The following is a 25,965-nucleotide window of genomic DNA, read 5'->3' as shown; positions in this document are numbered from 1 at the left end:
GTTACCAGTAGTGATATCGGGGCGTGTTGTCATATTGACCTCTTATTCACATTTTTCACATAAGGACAGCTTGTTAGGATCAAATGCGGAGAAACTAATAGAAGATCTAGGGAAATGACTGTGTGTAGGGCTTAATTACTGGAGTCTGCAATTGGTGAGAATGACTGTTCAAGTAAAGAATTTCAAGTTACCAGCATTGCAATGGTTTGGGATACTGGGAGCTTCAAACAGGCCCTGATTGGTCCTTTAGGCTGACTACTTTCTAAATAATAAACCCCAGAATTCCGTCCTTGTTAATAAAACATGGTGTGCACTGGAGAGATTACATCCTTATTAGCTGTGTATTTCCCTAGATTAGTGTGTCTATGTTATGAAGAGTTACTATGCTGGCACCAAAGGATAACATGGTCAAAAGCATTAGTTAGACAAACAACACTGAAAAAGGAATAGAAATAGTCAGAGATTCACAAGGCAACAGCAGCCAGCATTAATATTTTTCAACTTCTATTGTGAGGTTTTGATTTACCATTTAGGTAATTTAAGGTGAGTTGAATGGCATTTTGCTTGATGAAGACATGGCCATAAAAATCGAGGATCTGCTTCTTTCCCAATTTACACTGTGTCACAAGGTATATCTTTGCCAGGTCTGTGCCAAAAATGGATGATTTGGCAGATTTCTTGCAGACATTTTGTTCTGAATTTGACTGCATAAAGTGTAAGACAGAGAAGAAGCAGCCTCTGACATTTTTAACTGACATTGAATTTAAGTAATCATCATTTTTTCTGCTTTAAAGGCCCCTTTATTCCTTAGAACTGCCATACACACTATTCACTACTCTTGCAGGGATCCATCCCTGATATCTGTCTTGGCTAGCGTGATTAAGCCCTTATGGCTAGTAGGTGGCTGAGACCTTACCATATGCTGCTGGTAGACAGCAGCAAAGCTTTACCCTATGATAAGCATACTAAAAGCAGTCTGTTGGGCTAGCTTTTTTTATTTCTTTATATATATATATATATATATATAAAATGCACCAGCATGTGGTTAATTTGCATTCGTATTGTTAAGCTAATTTGTAAATAATGTGATTCTCTCAGGAATCACATCAGTTGCACTGTGGGTAAGTTTAGATTTCAAAGGTGCCACAGTGCCTTATTCTGTGTTGAGGGAATTGAACAGCATTAACCTTTTCACTTACACTAACAAAGACAAGTTAAGACAAGATGTGCTATGACTACTGCACATCTATGTTTTGTTTTTGCCCAGGGCCTTGTACAATTACCCAGCACTTCAGAGCTAATATTGGTTGGATGTTTACCTTCTCTCCCCTCCCCCTTCAACAATTCTGCAAAATATCAGCCTCATTGTTTGACCAAAAGAAATAACCAATTATATAATAAATATTTTATTTAAAAAAATTAAAAGGTAAGAAGGTATTCTAGGCTCTTATAAAGAGGTCTAGCAATGAGAAAAAACACATAGACTCTGAAGTATAGTTCAGCTAGCATTTTCTCAATGCAAACCATTCTGCTGTCATTCTGAATTCCATGCTGCATACAATACAGTATTGATAGCAATGAAACACCATGCTGTGCATGTATCCCAGATAATACGGAAGAAAAAAATCATCCTCAACAACTTCACAGGCAAAGAAATCTGTCTTCTATATTTCTTTTAATGTGCAAGCTCTTCACATGTGTGTAATTAACTAGTTTGAATATTATCAGTATTACTAGATGTTAGCCTCAACTTTGATACTGAAGAACCCAGTGCATCTACAAAATCTATCTGAGAGTATGGTGGTTAGTTAACTATAGTCTGATCCAAGACATTTAGGTTTTGAAATGGGTGTAAAAGTTAGAAGGAATACATACATTCAAGCTGTAGTGATTGCAGAGCCGATATTTTCAGGATATACCTTGGCCCCAAGTACACATTTTGCCTGCTATAAATTCACTTTAGAAGCAAAATCTCTCAGGGCTGACTGAAGAATAATCTACTCCCTCTGTGGGGTGGAGAAACAAAAAGGAGAAAATGGAGCAAAGAGAGAATTAAGTCTCTTCCTTGAAGTTACATTGCAGTTGTGGAGTGGCCAAGCCAGGAACAGAAAACTTATTTCCTGACTTTTATCTGCTGCTCACTATATACCTCTATAAAACTCAGCAGATTTACTGGGGGGATATTCACATAGGTTGTTGAGGTATGGCTTGTTTGGCATATGTGAAATTGGTAACTGATTTTATTCTAGCTTCTGTAGGACACTGTCTCTCTCAAATTCACCATAAGCAGAGCAGTGCTTATGATGAGCTTTACTTCATGTCTTCAGATATCTAGAAATAAGTTGTCTTATCTTGGAGATACTGAAAGTTTCCTGATGTGGACAACAGGCAGAAATACTGTTTTGGCTCACAGTAATGCTGTTATTTATGTCATCCAATTATATCATAAAAGAGTCTGTTTTTTTCTCTTGACCTATGGAAATTCCAAACAACTGACTCTCATGCCTGTATGTAGATGCCTGTATTGTAATAAATTCCACCCCTTATTTTAACATTTTGAAAAGACTAACCTTAGAAGAGTGAATATAATCTTGATAATTTGTGAATTAACACAGTAAACCAAGAAATCATTCCTTAGATAATTAATCAGAATATCACATCACAAAATCTTGCAGAGAAGACAGCAATGTATATTCTGGGGTTGACCATTCAATGACTTTCATAAACACTGGTGAATCCGACAAAATCTGGAAAGATGTAACATACAGCTTACGTAAAAAGCAACCATTTCCCAACAGTTTTCCCCTTAAGACTAAGAATACAAAACGTTCTTTCAACCAAGACATGGATCAATCTGTGTGAGTTTCTAGTATGGACTGTAACCTATGGTTAAGACATCATGACTGTCATTTTAGAAATGGTCTAATGTTTAGTAGGTCTACAATGTTAAAAGCGATGAGAAGAGAGATTGGCAATGGTGTAAAGGTAGATAAATCCAAGATTTAACCTTGGTTGTCCTAGTGGGTATCCCTGAGGATCAAATTTGTTCATTTGGTAGTCAGTTTTCTCTGTAAACCTTAAACATGAATGTATGTTCTTTTATTGCACTGTGCAGATTACATTTTAAATCATAAGTAATGGAGTTTTATTCGATGATATTTCTCATATTTCTCCTTGCCATTCTGTGAGGTGTTTGAACAATTAAAAGTGTTCCCTAAACTGAGGTTTGGGGGTTTAGTTTGTTTGTTAGTTTTTTGTTTCTCTCTTTGTTTTTTCTCCTTATTATCTAGAAAATTCTTACTGATTACAAATACATTTGGAAATAAATGTCATGCGTTTTGCATCATAGGGAAAGTGGTATAGCCTTTTGTGGGTTTTTTTGTGGTCACAGAATTCCTGCGTCTTAGACCAATGCTAGCTGAATAATGTTCTGCGGTTTAAATCTGACTCCACGTTAGTTTTTGCTCTTTGCTTCATTGTAGATTATCTTGTAAAACTTGGTTAAGGTCGGAGGACCTTAATTTCAGGTTTGTACTGACACCATAGCTTTGAAGCTGGCTTTTTCTGTCTAGCAAAGTTACTTTTAAAATAAGTAGTCTATGTGGCTGATGTGATGCAACAAGCTTATTTTAGTCAATCCAAATGCTGGATTATCTTTAAAGACCAGCATAGCTGGAACTCTGAAAGGTGCTGGGTACGGCCAGGTCAGCAGGTGGAAAGTATTGATGGTAGTAGGCCTTAGGGGTAGGAAGATGATGTTATTGTGAAAGTGAAAGAGAAGGAAAGTCCTAAAGAGAAATAGCATTCTGTGATACTGACTTTGCACAGGCTAGATCTGTGAGCTATCCAGATCCCACTCATGCCACTGTTGATCTCAGGACAGGTGGAGCATTACATTGAGTTGAGGCTTCCCTCTTTTGAAGATTTCCACCATGTTTTCTATCAACACGGTAGAGCGAGACGGAAGTAATTTACAGGCTAGAAACTTGCTCTTATGTGTTTTTTGTGGCTGTGGGCTAGAATAAAAATGTAATAAACCAAAAGTAGTTTTGAAATGGTTGTTTTGTGGCTTTTTTGCTTGAAGATGCCACTTTAGGACTGACATCAAACTGCATTGCTCAGGAGGTAGGGAAAACATTTTTGAGGTTACCTACAGGCATGTTAAAGCAAAAAGGCATTTAACTGTCAATCATCTTCCTAACACTTTGAATTTTAAAAAGAGTTTTCCTCTAATAATTTGACATTTCTTACCTTTTCTTATGATAACCATTGTACAGTAGAACTCTCTTTAATAAGGCATAGCAACATTCAGAGTTCTACCTCCACTGACCCTTTTTTTTTTGGACTATTTTGCTCAAATTCAACTTTCTTGATTCCAGTAGGCTGTTGATAGAATAACAGACTTCAATAAACACCTTATCTGTTCAGGTATGGAAGTGGAATTGGATAGCAATCAGGAGACAGACTGCTTATTGTAGTGGATAGTGACAAAATTGAGTGTAATTCAGGAAATGGTGGGAGAATAGTCAAGAGGAAGGACTTGGAGAGGACACCGGAAAGAAGAAGCAAGGATTAAGTGATAGTAGGGAAACTGGCCTTAAAGGACAAGAAATGGAAGCCGTGCTAGTCAGAGCAGCAGCAAGAGTCAGTGAGAGAAACAGATTAAAGGTACACTGTTAAAGTCAGAGTACTTATCAAGAGACATATTTATTTAAAATAAAATGGACTTTACACTGTGTCAACTCCTGTACTGAATACAAATAAGAAAGTGGAAGATAAATGAGCAGGACTTAGGGAACCCATATATTTTATTTTGTCATCACTGTGTTGTTTTCACACTCTGAAAAAAAATCTGGTATTGACGACTTTCAGAACAACATTCAGTCCATTTAACTTTAACTGCTTTTAAAGGGATCATCTGGTTTAAGCAAGTCCTCTGTAATGAGTGTAGAGGCACTTCCAATGAGGTTAATGTCCCATATTCTAATTTCCCCATTCAACTAATGATGTAATTAATTGTGTTCTTGAGTTGCTTGTTTCTTTTGACTTTAGAGTAAGCATAGACAAATAACCTTAAGTATCCAGAAGTTAGACATCTAAATCCAGTTGAGTTGAACCCTTCCTGAAAAATAGGATTATGGATTAGATTTGCAGCTCAGTTAACCTGGAAGAGCTGTTTTTCTAGCTGTACAAAAATATTCAGCTCACATCTTTTGTTCCTGAACGTGTGATAACTTTGATTAAACTACCAGATCAAATTCTCCTGGTTTAGATTTTAAACTTGTTTGAAACAAGGTTAGATGGCATTTAAGCTCCATATCACTGTGTCTCCAGTAATGAAAATTAGTCTAATAGGCTAAGATACCCATTATTCAGGCTAAATTAGCTTCCTGGGAGAGATCCCTATAAAGCAGCCATCATGATGAAGAATGTACCTATTAAACAAAGTAAACCAAGGTGATTATTGACATATTCTGAATTTCTTCTAAACCTTTTCCTCTTCTACATTCTTTATGCTTCTGTCTGTTGCTGAGGATTGGACACTGTCAAATGGAGAGAGTGATAAAGAAATGCATAAAGCAAAGGGAACAATTGCTCCATTTCTTGTAATTGCCATTGTTTTGACTATGTATTGAATCATTCTTGAAAGAATATCCTTCTTTCTAGATCTTCCTTTGTGATGATGCAGGCCATCCCCTTCCCCACTAGCTGCCATTGGGATGATATATCCTGACTACCTCAGCTGGTCATATGGAAGAAGAGAAAACCAAAAGCCACTTGAACAGCTAGGTTTTTACAGGTAAGTTAGAGAAACATCAACATGTCCTGTTTCTGCTGCTGATGCAATGATTGCTGAGTTATGCTAATGATCTCAGTGGCTTTCTATTGATTAAATGAAAAACTGGGGTTTTGGAATATCTGGATTGCACCGTTGATCAACATTTCAGAGGATGACATCAGAAAGACACACTGGAATCCATTCTTAGGAGCATCTGTCCCATTTTCAGAAGTAATTTGGACTTAGAGGAGCTTTTGTTGCAGAGGTAGAACATCAGTACCTGGTAGCAGCAGTACCTGGTGGCTTTGTTGCTCCCTATCAAAATCCACCTTCATAGTTCTTAGACACCTTCACTAGCAGTTTCAAACAGGATGCTGGGTTTTGCATTTTAATGGCTGAGGGGCAGGTATATGATTGTTTCTACTGTGGATATGATACGCACCACTGAGCGATGAGGATGAGAGTAAGAAATTGCATCAAAGCCCTTACACACTTACATCCATAGATTTAGGCATTCCTATTTTAAGCATGCCAAGATGACACAGAAAGGTGAACTACTCATGATTTCCAGAAAAACAAAAATATTATTTTGAAGAACTGTCTTCAGTGACTTGGGTGGTCTTGACGCATCCTGTATCTTCATTTCACGTCTGTGAAATGGGAAAACAATACTTAGCTACTTCTAAGAGATGTTTCACTGAATAGTTTCTGTGAAGCACAAGCCTCCTGTGGAATCAGTGCAAAGTATTACTCTATTTATTTTTATGAACTTTCTGTTTTATTGCAGTAGGAAAGCTTAAATTATCCATAGAGTTCTTGAGCACATTGGGCAAGCCAAAGATCCTGATTTTGCCCACTGTGCTCCTGGCAAAGAAAGACTCAAGGGAGACTCCTAAATGAAAAATATAAACAAAACCCTAAAGCTACTCAGATCCTTAGAAGATTAGATTTTTGAAAATACGTTCTTTATAGGGTAAGTTAAATGCATTCTTTCCCTTATTTTTTCCCCTGGTTTGGTCACAGGTTGCTTCAGGCATCAAAATGGGGGTATTCAATACCTTGCTCTATTGATTCTGACAGGGACACATGCTAAGGTGCCCTATCCTCCCTGAGGCCATCTCTAACTGCAGATTTAACAGGTCCAGCAAGGAGAAGGAGAGGTTCCAAAGGCTGTCATTCAGCCTGGGATCCATACTTCATCCTTTCAATCTCTTCCACCTCTCCGTATATTTCATTATTGTTAAGGTGTACAATATTTGAATTTCCAGTTGTACCACAGAACCCTTTCAGGGCTGGTAGTTTTGGGGGGCTTTGGTGAACGTGAGAGGGAAAATTACCTCTGAGACCAAGCAGTGCTCTTTGTGTTGTTCACATGGAGAAGAGACAGGAGAAAGAGTGGAAGAGTATTTTTGTGTGAATTCCTCTTCCCAAGGTTGGTCACAATCCTTCTTTGGGAGTTGGTCACATAAAAGATAAAGTTAAGTTGTCTAGATGTAATTTTTAGATTTTGACTGAACAGAGATATTTTAGGCATTTTCTTTTCCTTTTGCTGATACCAGCAATTTAGAATTCTGCTATAACTCTTCAGTTTTAGATTTTTGAATAAGTGGTAAACTAATTTTTTCACATTTGGATTTATATTGAACTGTCCTTCTGAATTATTTTTTTTTTTTAAAGAATATTCTGTACTTGTAAAAGTGTAATACCTGGATAAAGTGCTAGAATGTGTCTGCTTGTGTGTTAACTGTGAGCTAGGCCCCAAGTGTCAGTGTGTTACTCTGGAGTTTGGTAGCCTGGTGCTTTTAGTCAGTGTATTCAGAGGTACATTCTACAAAATAAATCAAGTTTTATTTCATCAAGGTTTTTATTTCTAAAAAGATCTCAAAGCCCTTTACAAATACAAACAGAGGTTTCAGGAATATGTACACTGTCTGTATAGAGTACTGAACTACAGGATGAACAGTATCTTTCTAATGCAATGCTCTATTTGACTCAGGATTTCTAATTAGCTTTTCACTGAAATAGGACATAAAGGCAAAATCTGTATTGGAGATGAAAACAAAGGAAGTGGAATTTAAACTGTGTGTGAAATCTCAGTATGTGGTTGAGTCTATCTGGGAGTCTGTTACCACCATCAGGTTCTTACTACTCCCCATTTACCCTGCTTCTCCAAGTCTTCTACTGTCCTTAGCAGGTGAATTGTCACTTCCCTTATACTGGCTCTGTCAAACCAATGACCTTGCAATGACTTTTATTCCAGATAAATGAGACAGACCAACTCACTGTGGGTGAGAAGAGCATTAGACTGTGGGAGAAAGTGGGAAGACATAGGAGCACATGGCTAGGACTAGTGTCGGGATGGGAGGAATAATGCAGGTGGGTGTAAATTGTAGGAGAATCCCTATCCATTTTTCACAATAGAATTTAATTGTTTAAATGGTTAATTAGAGTGCACAAAGGAAAACTGACTTTGATTTGGTCCCAAATTCTTATATTTCACGTATCCCTACCTCTCAGATTGTTACAGACTGAAAAGGCTGGGAAATTATACTTCATTCTTTGGTTTACAAAAAATGCCTACTATTGCTAGTGCTTTCCCACCTAACCTGGACAATACTTTGTTTCCAGAAGACATGTGCTCTAGTGTCACTTCAAGTAATCGAGTGACTATTCAATCATGAAAATAATTGGAGAACCTAAATCATCTAAATGCAACTTGGGTGAACATCTTAAAATGAGCAGTTATGTGTTTACCTCCAGTTATGCAAAGGACAACGTTAATTAACACTTTACAGGTTGTTTAATGAGCAATCTCTCCTGCTTTTTCTCTCAGTTCCTCCTCTTCAGCCTCTGCCTTGTGCCCATCAGGAGAGATGTCTTGCTGCTGCTAGTACCTTGTGCCATGCACTTGAAAATGCAGAGCACAGGAGTAGTAGGATGGATGCCAGCTGTTTGCTCTCTGATTCTTTGAACTCAACTAACTACACAGGTTAGTTGAAGAGGTGTGGTAGTCAAACAGGAAACAGCATTTACAGGGAGCTTGTCTCTGTTTAGTAGCATCCATTATGATTTTGTCACTCTTGATAAACTTTCACGCTTGAACAGCAACAAGCTGTGTTGCACGCTTAATCTTGTACATGAAAGTTCCTCTGTCACCAGCCAGCTGGATCACAGTTGATCATATCTGTTGCTGTAGCTCTGAGCACTACATCACATTGCTTTTTTGTCCTGTCCAGTTTCTTATGGCCTGTGATGAGAAAGCTTTAGTTCTGTGTTCGTTAATGGCACTGTGTGATCTACTGCAAGGTCTTCCGCTTACAGGACAGATTAAATGCATGTTTTTTATAAGTATTAGAAGAACGGAACAACTTATCAAGAGTCTATGCTGTCTTCAGGATTTTAGTCAGTGCTTATGTTTTTTGTTGGAGGATCATTGATATTTAATCCAGTGTGAAGTCAGAGAAATGAGGACAGATGATACATAGCTTAGTACAATTAAGCGATTAAAACTTTTTCATTACATTTGATGGGGTAGAGTGAGCTTATAAAAGATCAGTGGTTTTTGTTGTGTGGTCTCAGATATTTTGACCTGGTACAGAGAAGACCTAAAGCTGAAAGCACAGTGTTGTCACCCTCTGGCCTTAAAAAGCGTATGCTTTCAGTTTTCTCCAAAGTCTTGGGAAGCAATCTACTCAGTGCTACTCAGGATGAGCTCCCATGTCTCCATCTGGGAATAATGCTTACCTGCTCCATGGGGTTCTGTAAAAGTAAACAGATTGCTCATTTAGTCAGTGTTTGTTCAGCACTTTGAAGATAAAAAAGCTCTGTTATGATAATAAGTGTTATTCACTACATTTCCTGTGTGAACATATATTTTTTCCTGAGATTTTTAGTTATATTTTAATCTTTCTAATTGATACTAAGTGCAATAGAACATTATTCTATCTCTAGCTAAACAAGGTATTGTAGAAGTATAGGGAAATAAATTGATCCATCTACTGTGTTATCCACTCTGTGCTCTTATGATATTGTTGTGAAATGCTTCATCAAGCTAGTAAGGATTGGTCAAGGTATTTACCTGTTGGGAATCTCAACATGATTTCTTGAGGGTGAAATCTGTGGCTGAGTTATGTGTTCTCCTCTTCTACTCTTCTAAGTATTCATACATAGGATTCTTGACCACAGTGGTTTCTTTTTGGCTTGCTCTTTACTCAGCAGTTTCTGGACAAAACGAACGTATGCTGTGCTAAGAGAATATTGTGCATCATCTACATTTATCCACCCAATGAAACGAATGCATTCAGTGCACATAAGCGGAAACGTCTTGATGGGGAAATCTGTGGTAGCTTGTGTCTTGTGCTGCAGAATGCAGTGTAAGGAGCAGTGTATGCAGCATGAGGAGTAGTGTATTGGTGGTGTAAGGCAAAATTAAGCAATGGAAATTTTGGATGAGTATCAGGAAATATTTCTTAATACTGAGTTCAGGCAGTGGAACAGTCTCCCAAGGAACATGATGGAAAGCCCATTGCCTGTGTCAATTAAAACTAGACTAGTTTTAGAACTGGGAAATATACTGTAGGGAACAATCCTGCACAAGTCTAGATGACCTAATAATTCTTTTCCATCTGTAATACTTATGCCTGAGTTTCAGAGTTATGTATTGCAATATGATTTCATCCTGACTGAGAAAGACTGAAAATGTTTTTTCATGTGATTTTTTTCACTCAATCCAGAGTTTTCACATCCACTGGAAACAAGTAGGGGAAAAGAAAGCAAAACCAGGTGTGCATTCACAGTACTCTTAAACTACTGCTCAGGCAAGAAGCTACCCCACTCTCTTTGCACCTGCTATCCCAGGGTGGTTGCAAAAGCAACCCCAGACGTTATTCCCATGGATGACAACTTGAAGCAGGCTGGGCCTCACAGAGACCCTAGGCAGGGCAGAGTAATGTTCTGGAGACAGAGATTCTCTCTTTAAGCAGCAGATCCAAGATTTGTCTTCCTATTGACCACTGTTGAGTCCTGTCTCATCTGTACCTGCAGTCATTGTTGGGGACGTGAGGCTGACAAGGTGCAAAACATGAAGTGTGCACTGATGTGCAGTTTTAGGGGGAGTAAAGTGTTTCTAGCACATCTTAGACTTCTTACTTGCAAGAGCCCTGGCAAAGCTCTAACGTGACATTATTTTGAAATACAAAGAGGCATTGAGAATAATCAGTGATGCATCCCAGAAAGGCCCATTTGTTTCCATTTAACAGGGAAAAGGTTAGAGTAGTATATCATCTTGCTGCTTCCATTCTGTGCATTTAAGGAACCGTCTGTCCAGCAAATAATTGAGAAGTGAATTTGTATACAGATAAATCAGTTTAGTAATGTCAGTAAAGGAACTGGTAATTTTTCCACTAAAAAGATGCTGCATTGGTAAAATAAATCCCTATTGAACTGAGATATATTGTCTATCTGCTCTTTAAAGATTTATTGACTGTGAAATGTGAACACCTGGGTTTTCCTTGCTTCTTTTTTCTCCTGTTGGTATCCTGCAGTAGAGGGGAAAACTGTGGCAGCATCAGATCTTCTTTGCTGGATCATACAATAATCTGTATAGCTTACTCTCCTAGAAAAGTCAACAGGAGTTTGACCAAGAACTTTGTGAAGAGCATGTTGAATATCTAAGGCTTGGGCAGAAGGCTAGATGGGCTAGAACTAAAAGTTCAAGTTTCAGTGCCTGAAAGTTTGTATCCCAACTTTGTAGCCTGGTAAAACTCTGCAAACAACCTTTCTGTCAAACAATTGTCTACCCAATTCTGTTACAAGTCTCACTTGGTTTGGGCCCCCTTAATCCCTTGTTTAAAACTGCTACTTCAATATTAGCTTGAATCAACCTGTTTTGAACATTTGCTTATGCTTATTTGGCTTTCTCACTTTGCCTTTCCTCTTGTCCTTGATCCCTTTTTTTTCATCTGTAGGACTCCATTTTTATTTGCATATATGCTGCTATGAAAAAGATAAACTAACTGATGGTGCCAGCCCTGCAGCACTGACTTTGAGGGACTTTCTTGTCTCTCGGACTAATTCCTTTTGTGGCCTTGGGAAAGTCACTTATTTTGTCTTTCTCAGTTTTCCCATATGAAAAAGTCAGGTAACAATATACACTGACGTCCGAGAGATTGTGTTTATGTTGCACTAAGAAGTCAGCCATCTCCAAATACAGGCTTACTCTATGCAAGGTAATTAAAACCTAAGATGCTGTAATATTGTGGATTCATTTCAGCTTCTATGATCAGCACTGACCACATCACTGAGGGAAAAATTACAAATTAAAATGAAAAGCTGGAAAAGTATGAATATTTTTTTAAAAAAATAATTAATAATTTTGTTATTTATTGCTGTTTATTTTAAAAGTATTGCTTGGGAAATAATAATAATAATAAATCTATAGCTGCTCTGTGCCAGCTCTAACTGCAGCTGCAGATTTAGAGACAAAATTCAGGCTTCAGCCTTTCCCTGAGGCTGATGGACTTCTCCTTTCAAAGTAGGACACTTCTATCTGATGGCATTAACCATAAAATCCCCCATCTCAAGTCTATGATATCCTGAAGGACAACGGCTCATTTCATTTCTTATCAAGAAATCGGGCAGATCAGTCATATTTCCCGAATAAAATGACATTTTCAGAAAATTCATTTGAACCAAAAATGAGGTTTCCTCTCCACAGACTCCAATTAGTTTAAAAGTGGTTTTCTGATGAAAATTTTTGAAATAACTGAGCTGTATAAAGAAAAATCTATATCTATATATGTATGTATATAGATATATGTACACATGCACAGCTGCTGTGAAAGCCATAGCCAGACTACCCTATCAAGCAGCATAAATCTTTAATTTTGGTGATCAGTAGTAACGCTGAAATACCTTAAGATCTCTCCTTGCTTCTTCCTCATTTTTCTTCCTCTCATCCCATCACTCTGACTATTCCAGTGGGAGTGCATGCACTCATTTGCTCTCTAAGTACACAAAATTAGCTGCTTATCTGTTGATCTTCTTACATGATCCTTTAAAAATCCGTTCTCGCTATGTGTGTCCAAGGCTGCTTTTGCCTTCAGAGGAAGCCCAGACAAGCCAATCCTCAGCCTTTCCCTTACCCATTCACAGGGGGCTTGGGCCTAATTAAATTGCTCTCAAAGACAAGAAGGGATGAATTTCCTTCTTTCCATCTCCCTTGTCACCCATTTAACTCAGCTGAGATCCATTCGTTCCTTTTTAGTTATGTTAAAATGGAAAGGGGGGAGTTAGGATAGAGGGGGATGTGCAGGGAAGGGGAAGAAAAGTAGAGGAGGAGACAGCAGCATGCTGGTTTTGCTGTCAAAGTGCAGCATCCCAGGCACAAATAAACAAGCAAAACCCAAGTAAATGGGAGGTGAGTGGAAACAAACAAGTGCCAGAACAGAATCCAGGTTTTTCTGTCTGGGGCCTCCTCTGGCTTTGTTTACTGTCTGTTTTTGTACTCAATCTGAAGAAAAAGGTGACATTAAAAAGACAAAAATATATCTACATACATTACTGTGTATTCCCCCACCCTTTCCAAGACCTTTCTGTGATGAGCAAGGAGGCCTAGGAAATTAAGATGACCCTCTCCCACCTGTGTGGCATGGCCCTGGAAGGGTGGAGGTGGCTTCTTTCGTTCATCTGTGGTTGGTTGCACCAGGAGGGCAATGGGAAGAGCTGGAGCAGCAGGGATGCTGCAGTGGAGATGCCTGTGCCTGGGGAAGCACAGCTCTAGCACTGCCAAAGTCAGAGTCCCAGCTTGAAGTGAAGCCTGGCAAAAACCTAGGAAGAGCCAAACAGCTTTTGAAGCTCATCTGAAGTCGCTGTTTTTTTCCTTTCATTATTTTTTTTCCCTTCTTTTCTTCTTTCTTTTCCCTTCTTCTCCCCCCAGTTCTCTCTTCTCAGTTCTGTATCCTCCTCCTCCATCACCCAAACCCCAAACACATCTGAGGAAGCTGTTCAATTAAATCTCTCCTGGCTCCAGCTGAATCCTGAGTGAAAGGTCAGCAGCGTCCGGGAGGGAGAGGCATATGTGAGGAAGAGCTGGAGCCAGTGCTGCTATCACAGCAGCCTCCGTTTTCCTCTCACCTCCCTCCTTCACTCCCTCCTTCCCATTGCTTCCCCTCTTTAATGATACCCAATGGTCAATCACTCCCCAGCAGAGAGAGAGATGCCCTAAAGCATCATTGTGGTCGGGAGCAATCGATCAGGTTTTTTTAAAAAAAGATGATAATGATAACCCATGGACATAATGTCAGCAAGTTTGCAGTGCCTCTTGGAGGCTGCACTCACTGTCTGCCAGCACTGAGGAGAGGCTTGGAGGGGCCCAAGAAAACCTCTTCCCCCCTCAGAGCCCACTTAGCCCTGCCTTAAAGACAGCTAATTAGATGGAGGGCTGCTATGTTTGCTTACACCAGCGGGGGAGAGTGGGAGCGAAGGAGGGTCTCACACCAATGGCAAGCAGGATTAGATCAACCTTTGTTTAAAAGAGGCTTCAAGTTAACTGCAGGTAATCATACAGAGATACAGCTATAAATAATACATACCTGCTCTACGCGACCAGGATGCAGGCCCTCACAAGAATACTGTGGTACAAAACAATGATCCACTGCTTGCTACCTCACATGTTCTTCGGAGCTTTTATTTTAAAACAGATTAGTGCTTTGTATTGCCAGGCAGACAGAGGTAATCACCATCTCAAGCCTGAGATGGAGATCTGAAAATCACCGGGAGGTACTTATCAACAGGCGATCTGAGAACCTGTGGATGTGTACAGACCTTTTAAAATTCTATTAGTATATGTCTGAGCAGATTGTGGTAAAAATACAAACAGTTTTCTAAAGAAAAACTGTCAGTCTCTCTTCCTAAATCTCCTACCCTGCAGCCTAAGCATGGACTTCTGTTTTTATGGATAAATGTGATTTGTCTTTTAACTGTTGAGATTACACACTCACTGGAAGGACTGCAGACCCTGTTTGGAAGAGGAAATCTTCCCTTTATCCCAGCGTACACTTTATCAGAAAAATAATAATCAAACCTGGGGGCTCTCTGTCCCTTCCTTCCACTGAGGAGATACAGGATAAATAACTCCATAGCAAAATTTCCCAATCCAGCACACAGATTTTTCTGTTGTCACGTTATTTTCTGCATCATTTGATGTACGAAACTACATTTTCCTCTGCACCTATTAAACTATTTGATGATGCCTTTTATTTTGCACTATAATTGGGAAAGCAATCGTGTGATAAAATGAAAGTTTGTTGTTAAATAAAATAAGTGATGTTGAAAACATCCAAATTATATTGTCCGAGAAAGTTCCTCAGATGTACTGTTCCTTTAGAAAATTGACACTCTTATTATTTCTAAGTTTTTGCACTTTGGGGGAGAAATCTTTGAGTATCAGAAGATACATGTAACAGACACATAATAACGAGTTATGCTTCTGCAAGTACCTCTCTCTTGCAGTATTAAAAAGGTGGGTAGAGAACGTTGAAGCACCTATGGTCTGAAATAGTCTGAAATAGGACTTTTATCTCACTTATTTCTTGGGCAGCTGGTTCGTGTATGTAAAATGTGGATCCATTCATATGATTGAGCTAGTACAGAAAAGCTGTCAAGATTATGCATTAACAAGCACTAGAAAGACTGAAAACTTCGTGTAGGTTTGGAGAGAGACATGCAGAACAACATTTGATGCCATTTGGTATTCTACACTAAAGAATCACAAAATGGATTTTCTTAATCCACAAAGTGGATTTTCTTAATAAAACACTCTTCTTTTTAACTGAAAAGAGAAGCGTTCTCCTTCAGAGAAGGAGCTGAAAATTGGTCTGACCACTTTGAAAGCCAGCAGAAAACATTTGGCAACTTTGTCTGATTCAGCCTCATTAGAGATGAAGGTTTTGTCTAGAACAATGGTCACAACAATTAATTGTATTTTATTGTTCCCATGCTAGTCAATCAACCTGAAACCCCACAATTTATAACCATGAATGTTTAAAGCGTATGTAGGAAGCGTATATGGGACTCACTGATGGCCAATGATGACATAGCTTTCAACCAGTCTATGGCTGACAGTCTATGGTGTGGAATCCTGTTTCAGGGACAATTCTTGAAGTGATAAGCCCAATGAAAAGGGGGAAAATGAAGTGTTCAGGAAAATTTAAGCAACCTGTTAAAGAACAGGACTCTTCTACTTAATTAGATTTACAGAACCGTAGGTTAGGTGCAAAGCATTCTTGCCTTCTCCTGCCCCCTCCCTCAGTCCCCAGACCTTTGCTGTGAAGAGCTGCTAGATGGCAATGAGTCAGGCACAGTTTAAAAGGGTGAAAGTGTTCTGGTTTTCCAGTCCAGGGCTGAGGGTTCAGGTTTAGTTTTTGCTTCTGAACATCTTGCTAACTGTGTATTGTGTACAATGGGGACTGAGCAGCAGGGAGGGAGGAGAGGATAACATTGGGAGTCCTCAAATTTCTTTACTATCGTCCAGCTCATTTTTGCTGTTAATGAACTTTGAAATCTGAAGATGGTAAATTCTCATCCAAAGGTAACTGAACAACTGCCATTGGGCTCTGCTTCAGAGTGCCCTTATCAATATTTTGCTATCAAAAGGATATGTAGATTTGTAAGTACACTTTTCTTCTGTAGCTGTAAGTCTTCCAAATGAATCTCCTTTGCTACAGCCAAACTATTAGACTAAGGAGCAAAGAGACCACACACATGAGCAGCCACTGACTCTCCAATAAGTTTTTGAAGACCAGATGCTGTTAGGTACTGCTGAATTCTTCCAGGGACTACTCATCTCCCATTAGCAAAGTAACAGGTTAGTTACTCTGATAACATCCCATTAAAGACATCATAGATTGCTGTAACTAGAAGTACAAAATATTCAGGGGTGTTTGCGTGTTAAAATAAACAACAAACATATGAAGCCATATGCTGCAAATTAAATTCTTGAGGATGAAAGCTGTTTTTTCTCGTTCTAAAGACTTGAAAACTTCCTATCCAACACCATGGATAGGATATTGCACTGTTCTCTTCATGAAAGTAGGTTACTAGCTGCTGTTGCAGCAATAAATAAATTCAAACAGTGGTACCTCTCATTATGGTTCCTTTGTCAATGTCTTTGCTACTTTGTTTCTGCTGTACTGAGCTGAAAAGCACATTTTGTAGTTTTTTTCCTTTACTGCTTTATTCATTCCTTCTGTTTTATTCCATGTTATCTTTACACCCTTCAGCACTGTCCAACACACTGTGTAGTTTCTCAGAGAACTAAGTGAGTATGAAGTAATGTGCGAGGACATTTTTATTCCATTTGGCTACAAACCATCCCACAAAAAATGAATTAACCTTAGCACTAGTACAATTTTTTCTATGCATTAAATTTGCAAATTATTCACTCAAATATTGAGCTGAGTACTCATGGTCTGAACAGGCAACAGATGTACAACCTTAATATAGAGGGACACTTTTTTTCATTAAAAGTAATTTTAATACTGTATTGCTTACACAGTATAATACAAGGGATGCTGAGATGTTGCATACTTAATGCAGAAAGAGCCTGAAAAAGGTGGCTGTAAACATAACCTCAGTGTTTTGTATTTACTTCCTCCAGGTGATTCTGTCAGTTTTACTCAGATTTGAAACCGGCATCTCTCTAGCCTGTAAAAGGCCAGGCCTGTAAAAGTAATTTAAAAAAAGCAAACAACAACACTCTCTTCGCCCCCGAAAAACCCCAATCACCTGACAAAGAAATTCCTATTATGTTTTTTCTGTCATTTACATCATTGTCAGACTTGCCAAATTTGGTAAGTTGTTTTGATTATAATAATACATAAAGTACAGTGTAAGCTTTTCAAGGTTTCATTAGGACTTTGTGTGGAATTTGATATTATATACTATGAAAAAGGATGCCAGAATCTGGGCCTATTCTGATGTGTTTCATGATATTACTCCAGTTATCAGAAAGCAGCAATATTTTAAAAAATAAATACATAAAAATCTAAAATAAATAAATAAATAAATAAGTAAAATTAAATTAAATAAATACCACCTCTAATCATATTGATTGAGCTAAGCAATTTATTCACACATTTGTCTGTTTGCTTCTGCTATCACCTTCTGTGAACTTAATTATCATAGCAAGAGAAGTGTTGGCTCGGGTCATAACTTGAAAATGCTCTAAAAAAAAAAAAGAAACAAACAAACAAACAAACCAACCAAAAAAACAACCAACCCAAAATAAAATGCCAATCACATTCAGCATTGAGCTGCAGGTGAGCAGAAATCGGGCCTCTGCTGTAACCTGAGGACTGTGGAGTGGGGCCATTGCATCCCTGTCAGTGTTGGCTTAATGTCCTGGTATGACACAGTGCCAACAGGGCCGTTAGCTGTGGTGAGAGTCACTTACAGCAGTAATCTTCAGACTGCAGGTATCCAGTTCATACTTCAGTCTGTCTGAAAAATATCAGACTTCTACCCTTTTTTGAGAGTTAAATGTATCTTAACAACTCTCTCACAGCAGCCAAAGCCTCACTCTATGCAAAGTAATGTATGTTTGTACGTTTACAGTGCCATATATAAATGATCATTGCATTAAGCATTTATAGCACATTTTACACTTTCAGGTTCCCAAACCACTTTAAGAATTTAAAACCAATGTAAATGATAAAAAAGGATGGATCTGGTTGAACTACTTATAATGAATAATTAATTTGACAAATCTATTTCATTTTTTCTATTTGCAAATTATCCAAGTGAAGACTTGAATTCTTTTGTTCATCAGTTGAAGTTACTTGATTAATAGTGTAGGCAAAGAACTTCAGTCAAGGGATTGCCTGAAAGCTGTTTCATAGGGCAATTAGGTCATATATTGTCTATTTGTATTTGATCATTTTACTTGGAAGACAGTGACCTGCTGTGAATGACATGGTTTTATTTCTCCTTATTGTTTAACTAACTTTAAGTTACTTTTGTACTACTTATGTAATTTTTGGATTAGCACTCATAAAAAGAACTAGAGAGTAGTTCATACCAGCAGAAAAAGCCCATGGAATCATCCTTAGCAGGACAGTAAAATGTAGTTCTTCTTAACAGCTTTTTTTTGACACTATACTAGAAAAAACCTGCAGGACATTTCAAGAGAATAGGAGGACAACTGAGAATTTTCTGTTTTTCTAGATCAAAGATGAATTTGAAGTCAAGCCTAGGTGAGATTTAAGTTAGCAGGATGTAGGCTGGTGTTAATACCTTGTCAAACATCTGACAGGCTGCTGATGATTTCTTACCAGAGGGATGGGAAAGTCTGATTCTGTTGCCCATCTCAGTAAGAGCCATACCAGTCAACGAAAAACTGCCAGAAGGGCCTTAAACTAAGCTTGGAGTTGAGTAATAATTGTGACAAATATGTACTTGTGTGTCTGCAGCTCCGCCAGGATACCAGGCACGCAACAAAAAAAGTGATAAGGGACATATTACACAGTAAAACAATCACTAAACAAACATTCAAACATCTTGGTAATAAGCGGGCAGAGGCAGTATTCATATATGAGATACATGTCCTATATTTAATATTTCTGAAACTTGGTAAGAAGTCAGCGTGCTTTAATCTCACTGAAAGTGGTTAAATTTTTAATCCTCTTAATAAATTAGGAAGTGAACCTGGAGATAGACTGTTGCATCAAATACAATGTTGCATGTTGAACTGACAAAAATAATCAAGTGACAGAAACTCGGTACTTCTGATTCAAAATATACTTATAGATAGGATACCTATGCACATTACAGAGAAAAAAACAACCTTGTAGACAGTGGAATGTCCTGCTCTTTCAATATCTTTCCTTTAGCGTGGGGAGAAAAAAAACCTCTACTATCATAATAGAGTTTAAACTGGGAAATATTTTCTGATATTTTGGCCTGCCAGGATCAGAATTCTCTAGAGCTTGTAAAAATATCAGATAATCTCAGAGTGTAGAGATTTGTCTTTCATAAAGATGCTCAAAATGGAACATCATTCTGATGGCCAAAGAAATAAATATTGTCCACCAGTGACCATTAAACAGGAAGAAGAGTTAAGGAATAGTGATCACAACTTGGTTATATTTACTTTATGAATATGAGCGGTCTATAACACCAAGTAGGCATACTTAGATGTTTGGGAGGGCCAGTTTATTCCAACTTGAATCAGTTAGGGTAACTGAGCAGGAATGTCAATTTTAATTAGGAAGTATTAATGAATACTGGGAATTGTTCAAGGACATAAACTTGCACACAAAAAATGTATAGGAATCAGTATGTCCTGGTTAAAACACATACAGTTAGTGTGAAAACATAAAATTATTATGGATCAAGAATGGGAAGAGAAGGATAAGTTATATACTGAGACTTACACGTAGCTGATAAAAAAACAAAACAAAACAACTTGATTAAAAATCAATGGCCAATATGGTTAAAAACAACAAGAAGGCAATTTAAAAACATTTTAACATCAAAAAGAATCTTAGGTCAGATACAGTTCCACTGAAGATACAGATGGTGGAAATCATAAATAATGACGCAGAAAAGACAGAAATGTTTAATAAATATTTCTGTTCTGTACTTGGAATGAAACAGGAGGATGTATCCATCCCATATGATGTTGTAGATGGAAATGAAAGTTTGCCATCTGTAACAAAGAAAGAGGTAAGGAGCAACTGTTGAAATTGAACATATTCACATCAAAAGGCTTAGATTATTTTAGACTCAAGAGTCTCAAAAGAGCTAGCTAAGAAATGAAATTTAGCCAGATTATCAAAATGTAGGAAATGGAGGTATCCATCCTGCCCTGTTGTCTTGTAGACATCTAACTTTCCTATTTTGGGAGACTACTGGAAATACCTCTCCCCACCATGTGACACAAAAAAGTGTCTCTGAACAAAGATACAACCTTTATCATCTCTGCTTATAGTATGGAGTACTGATTAGGCTGAAAATTGCACAGTGAGGTTGATGGTCTTCATTATATACTAGGTTTTCTCCAAGTTACTTTCTTTAGGAATATATACCATCTCTTAAAAAGCAAGCAACCAAAAAAGAGCCCGAAGCAATCTATAGAACTTGCACTACACAGGATTAAAAAGTTGCATTAAATTGATTAAAAATTACCCTAGTGACAGTTCTTAAAGTGGAGTTGTTAATGAAGAAACACCAGTGAGTTGCAACTTTTCTGATGGTGTGGAGCACAATTAAAGGTTTTATCCGATACTTTTCAATATTTTGCCAACAATTTAGGTAAGGATTTGGTGAACACAAAATTGGATAACACGTACCAATGAGAAAGTTGCCTGGTTAACAGTCAAGAACCAGAAAAAAAAAAAAAAAGGCAAAAAAAAAAAAAGCAGTTAAAAGCAAATAATGCATTTAGAAAGAATGCTAAGGGAGACCATCTCTGAAAACAGTGGCCCAGAAAGGACTTTGGTGGGTCAGCAGAAATTATTACCACAACTTGAGCTCTCACTGCAACTCATCCTTAGGTGGATAAAGAAAATCTTACATCCAGGAAGAGGGAGCTCAGCCTCATTTCTATACCTTCTCCTGGAAAGACCATAATTTTTAAACATGCCTTTTAGTAAGATTATGGAAATACATACCAGGACAAAGGGAAAGGAGGACCACTGTATTCTTCTAGACACTGGCAGATGAGCTTAGGAGTGTGATGCACCTTACAGGTCTGTGTATGTATTTACATGAAAAGATATAGAAGAGACCTGACAGATGAGGCTTTCCTTCCTTTGCAGATATATTCAACACATTCCATCTTGCTAAAGATGTAGCTTTGTGTAATGAAATGTTACAACAGTTTGTTGAAGGAAGTAGTAAACTTACCATAGGTTGTTATGGAAAAAATTCTATTACCTATGCACACCAACAGTCAGACTTGGTTATGACAGTCAGTTTTTTCTAGTCTGGGAGTTTATAAATCTCTGAAAAGAAAAAAAAAAATTTGAGAAAATGTTTGAGAAAATTATTTGTGACCTAAAAATGTAGCAAAAATTATTTCAGTTTTTGGCTGGGCGAATCCTTAGAGGAATTTTTTACCATGCTGTCAAAGTTGCTTGATTTTACTACTAAAATGCAATAGTTCTGTGACGGAATTCAGCAGTTGTGGACTCTGCAAGACTTGTGAAGTTGGACTTGGGAATGATAGATTCATCTTAAACCAAAGGCAAAAAAGAAATGACAGAAGGGACATGGTTAACTTATGTGTAGGGCACAGGATGATTTTAGTAAAAATGCAATGAGGGCTTGAAATAGTAAGTAACTGGCAAGGTTTTAGCTATGTTTAGTGTATATTTTTGAGATTATACAGAGCATTGAGAGAGAAGTTACTGCTTAATTGATTAAACGGAATAAATTTTATGGTTGAAAGGAATAAGCTTAGATAGAACGTACTTCATGTGGATACTTCTGTTAGCAGAAGACTCATAAAAGCTTATATAAGATATTACTGGAGAGTAGAAGCACCATTCACAATTTTTTTTTTTAAATCTATGTATTTACAGCCAGCGTTCAGATGTTACAAAGAGCAATTATTCAAAACCTGTGATGATGGACAGATTTCAGGAGTGTCTACCACCTGTCTAAGTGAAGGCAGGTTTTCAGCAGTGATTGAGAATTAAAAAGAACTGAGCCTACCTGAATATTACTGTAATCACAGAGATTAAAAGCTGATGTTAGAGGAGAACCAGAACAAGGACATACTTTTCTGTTTAATGGTGGATCACTTTTCCAGTGTCATCAAGGAGTTACCTATCTTTGAGACAAGCTTTCATGGCCTCTATATTCTTCTGTAGCCAAACACGAATTCAGTTAAGTTAGCAGCTGTGAGGAAAAGGGCATAAATAGGCCCAATTTCTTAAACATTCATCAAATTGAAAAGTGTGGCTGACTTGGTGCCATACTAATCACAGTTTCTAGCTGGCTTGAATTGTAGACAAATCTTGTTCCCATCTTCTTGTAAAAGATTACACAGCTGCACCAGTTGCTTTAGAGCTTAAAGCATACAGTTACACGTGATGGGACTTGCCCACATTTCAAATGGGTTCAAAATATTTATCCAAAATTGTTTACTTCGTAGCCATCAGAACATCACATTATTCTCTTGTGCTTCAGAGTATATATGCTGGTATGTTTATGGTAGGGTATCCCAGACTTGTATCTCAGATCCACTACAAGTGGGTAGGGATATTTACCCCTAAAAAACGTGTATAGGACTGTTTTGCTGAGTCTGGATGCAAGTTATATAACAATGTGAAGCTAGACTTTTAAACAGTGCTTTTAATTCTTAAGAAAAACCTTCCAGCTCTGGAAAGCTGGCTACCTCTTTAAAAGAAATTTTTTCAGGAATTCTGAAGAGCACCTGCTTTCTTGCTGGGCAAAATGGAGACCAGTTAAAAATTCCAGCATGCAGCTGAACATAATGAAAAGTGTGTAGGAGCCAGTGTATGACACTGGTTATGCAGCAGCAATTGATGTTCTAGAATAATATCTTGCCTGAGTCATAGCAGCATAATCATTGCCTAGGTGTGGAGATTTACAGTAACAATTTGGCTCTTCAGATGATTCACTGTGTGGCCCTCAGCAAACTACTTAATTTTGCCTTTCAATTTCCTTGGCTATGAAATGGAGATAATTATATTTCTGGAGCTTTATAAACACTTTGGGATCTATAGCTGTAAAGTACATAAATGTGCTATACAACAATACTGGATTTTTTTTTTCTAGTTAAGACACATTCAAGGCCGGCTTCACCTGGTTTTCATTGTGAAGGTGGTCTACCTGAAGCTGACAGAGTAAAAGATTGCTCTAGAGTGAATTTTAGGAAGACTAACTTCTTTATAAACTTTATTATTTTGTTTGTTACATATTTTTCCTTTTTTTTTTTTTTTTAATTAACTAATTTTTACAAGGCTCTTATCAAGTCTCTCTGTTTTTCAATAGAATTAAATAGACTAGTGCTGATGCCAGTCTATCAGATTTGTAGTGGCTATTGATGTGCAAGATGTGTTTGGAAGAGGAGGTAGCCAACTGGAAGCCATACCATTGGCATTGACAGCAGCCACAAATTCAGCTATAATTTGGGCCTATACAGGAACTGGACCTTCTACCATCACAAGGCAGCCATTTCTGGGATAAAACATTAACAACAATTAGTGATTTTGATTTTAATCTTTAAATGACACTTTAGGACAGAATATAAAGATGCTAAGAAAATTATGGAGACAATAATTTAATTTTCTAGGTTATAATTTAGTTGAGAACATAATGATAATACCAATATTTATTCTAATGCACTTCCATTATTCAAACACATACTATGCTACTTATAGTATAATTATATCATTATATGTTGAGAGTTGCCAATCGCTAAGGGTTCTCCTCTGCCTCCCAAAACTCTCTGGCTTTTCCCCCTCTCCCAGGCAGAGGCTCATGCATGATGATCAACTCATAGCTTTGACACAAGAATCATTGTCCTGTGTTGCAGGACATTTGCTGTACAGCTCTGTGTCCCACCCACCCACCCCTCTGTAGTCCTCACCTGCATGTCTCCTGACTAAAGGTCTAAAATCCAGTGCTAACCAAAGTCGAATGCTTTTATATTCACAGCTCTCCTGTCTCCTGTTTGGTCTATGTTACTATTTGCTAGAATGTCTATATTTTATCTGAAGATCAGATGTTATCAAATAGGATAGGTTCTAGAAAACTAGTGCTAGTGTCATTGATTTGCTGTAGCTTCACAAACACAGCTGTAGCCAGAAAAAAATAAAATTAAAAATCTTCCTTGCCCATAAAGGAGAGGAAAATTTAGTATGTTTTGATTTAATGTGATTTTGATGATACTTATAATGTTTTCCTGGGTGATTTTGCAATTCATTCAGGATTGTACATAGAGGGTTCAAAAGCAAAGTTGTACCTGCCAGACTAATTGATAAATTATTTTTTCTTCTTTTTGTGGTGTAACTGTCACAGGATGAAACAGACAGGTAAAAAGAATAGAACTGCTTGAATAAAAGTAAGACTACCCCTTTTAAAAGCTGGAAGCAGAAGAAAATGTCTGGAGACTACAGTTTGTTTTAGTCTGGGGAATCAATTCGTTTCCTATTACCTTCTGGTAATTTGTTCTGTTTCTTAAGTTAAGCCATGAGCTTGGGGTTAACAGGCAGGGATACAGGCTCTCTTCTAGGCTGGAAAGTTTCCAGTAACAACTGCAGATCATTGCTGTCTTATCCTAGTGCTTTCATACTGATGACAAAAGATACCAGTTTGCGTCAGACTTTTATCTTAGTTAAATCGAAACATCTCTGCTGATACAAATTTTACTGCAACTTAAACTCAGTAGAAATCCAAAGTATTTCTTGGTCTACACCTTACTGATCTCATATCTTGTACATTTGCTACAATACTACATAGTACCAGTTCTGCATTTGCTAGGAATGAATACACGTTTCTTGAATCTGAAGCACTGAAGAATTAGTGTTCATTTCACTTGATCAGACCAGTGTTTATGGGGCCTAGCAGTTAATGACATCTGAGTCCTAAGCTTTTAAGCCTTCATTGTACTGAAGGAGATAAGTGCATTGCAAAAATTATTCTTCCAGTTTTACAGCACTAAAAAAATATAAAGGAATGGAAACCTTGCCTCTTTATAACTAGATCTCTTGGCTTTCAATATCATTTTACTTCCAAGTCTACAGAAAGGGTAAAATCCTGACTAATAATTCAGTCATCCCTCTGATTTAGTTTCCACAGCGGCCCAACATGCTGAACTAAACAAGGGTCCTGTGCTGCCAAGCTCTAGTTAAAATCTTTATGTTCACCAAAATACCATCACTTATGTCATGCAGGTTCTGAATCATTAGGTATGATGTTCACACTATTACTCACTAAACAGTTTCTTGTACTGTTCAGGCCAACACATATCAAAATTCATGAATTCTGATGGTTACAAAGAGCTTTTAATGATACCTTCAGAAAATGAAATATATATGTTTCAGAAAGCTATGCGAAAATATGGATATTAGGCATAATAGTTATAGGTAGGAGGAGCACACAAGATCAACAAGCCAGACAAGTTCAGAAACCTTTAGTGATTGTGTAGCAATCTGTAA

Source organism: Apus apus, chromosome 1, assembly GCF_020740795.1.
Source record: "Apus apus isolate bApuApu2 chromosome 1, bApuApu2.pri.cur, whole genome shotgun sequence".
NCBI lineage: Eukaryota > Metazoa > Chordata > Aves > Apodiformes > Apodidae > Apus > Apus apus.
The sequence above is the reverse complement of the archived record's forward strand: the minus strand, read 5'-3'. Positions refer to the sequence as shown.